Below are 4,284 nucleotides of genomic sequence, written 5' to 3' on the forward strand. Positions count from 1 at the left end.
GGAGATACTTGGAGAGGCGTGATTGGGAGGAACGGCCTCCCTGATCTGAACCAGAGTGGTTGTCTGTTGTTGGACTTCCGTGCTAGTCATGGATTGTCCATCACAAACACCATGTTCAAACATAGGGATGCTCATAAGTGTACGTGGTACCAGAGCACCCTAGGCCAAAGGTCAATGATCGATTTTATAATCGTGTCATCTGATCTGAGGCCGTATGTTTTGGACACTCGGGTGAAGAGAGGGGCAGAGCTGTCAACTGATCACCATCTGGTGGTGAGTTGGGTCAGGGGGTGGGGGAGGACTCTGGACAGACCTTGAAAGCCCAAACGTGTAGTGCGGGTAAATTGGGAACGTCTGGAGGAGGCCCCTGTCCGACGGACTTTCAATTCACACCTCCCTGGGCACCTCCCTAGGGAGGTGTTCCAGGCACGTCCAGCTGGGAGGAGGCCTCGGGGAAGACCCAGGACTAGGTGGAGAGATTATATCTCCAACCTGGCCTGGGAACGCCTCGGGATCCCCCAGTCGGAGCTGGTTGATGTGGCTCGGGAAAGGGAAGTTTGGGGCCCCCTACTGGAGCTGCTGCCCCCGCGACCCGATACCGGATAAGCGGATGAAGATGGATGGATGGATGGAAGTTCATAACATTTTTTTCAGGATGGGAGAAAAATGTGCTCTGGTTTATTGGCATTTCTGTAAACCAATCACAGATAGTCTAGCTAGCTTTCTGGATTGACCCTGCAGAGATCTGAGGACCAGGTAACCACAGTCCTCAGATTGGACAGATAGTCTAGCTAGCTGTCTGGATTTACCCTGCAGAGACCTGAGGACCAGGTAACTATAGTCCTCAGATTGGACAGATAGTCTAGCTAGCTGTCTGGATTTACCCTGCAGAGATCTGAGGACCAGGTAACCATAGTCCTCAGATTGGACAGATAATCTAGCTAGTAGTCTTGATTTACCCTGCAGAGATCTGAGGACCAGGTAACCATAGTCTTCAGATTAGAAGGCCAACACAGAGACGTTCAGTGTGATCATTTATTTATTTTTCGTTCTTTTTTTATTTTCACACTCACAGACAAACACACTCAATTGTTAGTGTGTGTGTCTGTGAGTGAGTAAGAGATACAGAGAGAGAGAGAGAGAGAGAGAGAGAGAGAGAGAGAGAGAGAGAGAGAGAGAGAGAGAGAGAGAGAGAGAGAGAGAGAGAGAGAGAGAGAGAGAGAGAGAGAGAGAGAGAGAGAGAGAAACAGCGAGAGAGGGGGGCGGTGGGTTGGAATGTGTTTGTGTGTGTATCTTCATTTGTAATATTATTCATTCATACCGCAACTGCCTTTTATTTTTTTTATAAAACACAGCAAGAAAGTTTCAGACACTCAAAAAACTGGTTAGAGCCAGCAGGCAGTTAAAAAAAAAAAAAAAAAACGTTGACGGCAGAGATGCAACCCGAGTCGCATTCTACCAAGCACTATGTCTGAACCAACCCAACGGTTACTAGAAGTCTCCTGGGGACTAGGTACTAGGTCAAACTGAAGTATAAAACAAACCTGAAGCTGAAGAAACCCTAAATGTTAACGGGAAAGCCCCGCGGACCTGAGGGGGAGAGCTGTTCACTTCTCCGTGTTCTGAGTGCGTGTGAGCGGAGTTTCACACAGCAACAGAAGGAATCTTTTTTTTTTTTTTTTTCATTCAAAATACAAATATACAAACAAACAAGGCAGTAGAAAAATCAGACCAATTTCAATTGGTGCCCTAGCACTCGTGCTCGGGCCCTAAATGAAACAAAAAAAACAAAAGGGTCACCCTGTATTGCGCTTCGTTCAACAACCATATTGACTACATAGAGATAGGATAAATACACCATTACACATCATTATGTTTAAATTATTTTAAATCAAGGCCTTGAATGACAGGAGTCCATCTTTTAACAAACACAGGCACTTTCAGCTGTAAAATAGCAGTCATATTTTCCATTGTGTGGACCTGTTTAATTTTTTGTTGCCACTGAGCTACTGTAGGGGGGCCAGGCCTCATCCAATTAATAGTAATCATTTTTCTTGCGGTCATTAACAAGATATGTAGCATGTAGCTTTGGTCCTTAGAGAGCAAGTCTTCAGGCATTATTTCCAATAAGAAAAACAAAGGGTCCAAGGGGGAATCCATCTTGAAGATTTGGTCCACTTCCTCTTTAATGTCTTTCCAGTATGTCTGTATCACTGGACAGTCCCAGAATATGTGGGCATGGTCTCCCACCCTACCACAATTTCTCCAGCAAGTGTTGGGGGTGTTGTTTTTAAACATGGAAACCCTAAGAGGGGTCCTAAAAAATCTCATCTTCAACTTCCAATCAAATTCTTTCCACATTGGACTTTCAATCCCTTTATGACTCGCCTCACATATATCTTCCCATGTATCATCATCTATAATTGTATTGAGTTCCAATTCCCATTCACGTTTAATGTGGAAGGTATTGTCTGATGTGTCTCTCATAAGACTCTGATAGATATGTGAAACTTGGTGCTTTGTTGAAACCACTTGTTGAGAAATATGTATAAAATACCGTTCAACATTAGTCGGATCTTTTTTAAGACTAGTCCCATCCGTGTGATTTGTGATGTAGTGTCGTATTTGTAAATATCTGTACAAGTCCTTTGAGGGCAAGTCAAACTTTTCTTGAAGTTGTGAGAATGATCGCAATGTATTGTTCTCAAACAGCTGATTTATAATAACCAGCCCATTTTCCGCCCACCGTCTGTATGCTAAGTCTGTCCTTGATGGGAGAAACTCAATGTTTCCAAGAATGGGCATGGCCCTCGAAAGAGCTATAGACCCCTTTAATTCCTTCTGGGCACTGTTCCACACCTTCAATGTGTGTTTAACCCAGATGTTATTAATTCCTATTTTTTTCTGAGCCTGCTGACTAAGAAATGGAAGAGTAGATATTGGTATCCCTTTCAAGGAATTCTGTTCAATGGACAGCCACCCATTTTCTTCATCTTTGGTCACCCAAGCCACTATTGCTTTGAGTTGGGCTGCCCAATCATACATTTTAAAGTTAGGTAGACCCAGGCACCCCCTTTTCTTCCCTGCCATCAGTATTTTTAAACGTATTCTGGGTCTTCTATTTTGCCAGATAAATTTTGATATACGTTTTTCAAGAAGCTTAAGTGTTGATTGTGGTATATAAATAGGCAGAGATTGAAATGGGAAAAAAAGTCTGGGTAGAATACTCATCCTCACTGACTCTATTCGGCCGAAAAGTGATAAAGGTAGCAAATCCCATTTACTTATATCCTGTTTAATCTCTTTGATTAGTTTGTTGTAATTGGAGGGATAAAGCTGTGCTGGTGTTGGTGTCAGAATAACACCCAGATATCTAAATCCCTGTTTGGATTTCCTAAAGGATACCAATTCATCTAGTTGCTGGGGCCCTTCACCAATTATCATCATTACTTCAGATTTGTTGGTATTTATTTTTCTAATAACCTGACACTGCACTGTATTTATCTAAACTATTTAAAAGCGCAGGAACAGAGACCCTGGGATGCTCTAAGAATAACAAAATGTCATCAGCAAATAGAGCCAGTTTGTGTTGAACCAATCCCTCATCAGGAATACCCAGTATGAGGGGATTTGACCTTATTAATTCTGCTAATGGCTCTATGCTTAAGGCAAACAAAGAAGGGGACAAAGAATCACCCTGTCGGGTGCCCCGTCCCGATGGGAAAAAATTGGAGCAATGTCCATTTACTCTGACTCTAGATTTAGGGTTTTTATAAAATATGCAAATCCATTTAATGAATGTGTCATTGAAGCCCATATATCGGAGAGTCTGCTGGAGGAAAGTCCAATCAACCCTATCAAATGCCTTCTCAGCATCTAAGCTGAGAAGCATTGAAGGGGTGTTCCTTTTGGCTGCAATAGATTGCAAGTTTAAAGCCCTCCTAATGTTGTCCGCACCTTGTTGATTATTAATAAAACCAGTCCGATCTGGTTTTACCAGTTTATGTATGACTTTTTGTATTCGTTTTGCTATAATTGAGGTAAGAATTTTAAGATCAACGCACAGGAGGCTGATTGGGCGGTATGATGTACACTGGATCGGGTCCTTGTTCTCTTTGTGAATGACGCTTATTATTGCTTCTGACCATGATCCAGGCGTGTCTCCTTTCTTCAATGCATAGTTATATACCTTACACAAGATTGGGGTCATCCATCCATCCATCCATCCATCCATCTTCGACCGCTTATCCGGTATCGGGTCGCGGGGGCAGCAGCTCCAGCAGG

At 43.0% G+C, this 4,284-nt stretch overlaps 1 protein-coding gene across 1 annotated transcript in view; it reads right to left on the minus strand.

The window, feature by feature from the left end:
• The window catches only part of cmah (cytidine monophospho-N-acetylneuraminic acid hydroxylase), an 11,607-nt gene that overhangs the window by 4,717 nt on the left and 2,606 nt on the right, over positions 1 to 4,284 (minus strand). The window lies entirely within an intron of this gene.

This window comes from Etheostoma cragini, unplaced genomic scaffold, assembly GCF_013103735.1.
Source record: "Etheostoma cragini isolate CJK2018 unplaced genomic scaffold, CSU_Ecrag_1.0 ScbMSFa_1523, whole genome shotgun sequence".
Classification (NCBI taxonomy): domain Eukaryota; kingdom Metazoa; phylum Chordata; class Actinopteri; order Perciformes; family Percidae; genus Etheostoma; species Etheostoma cragini.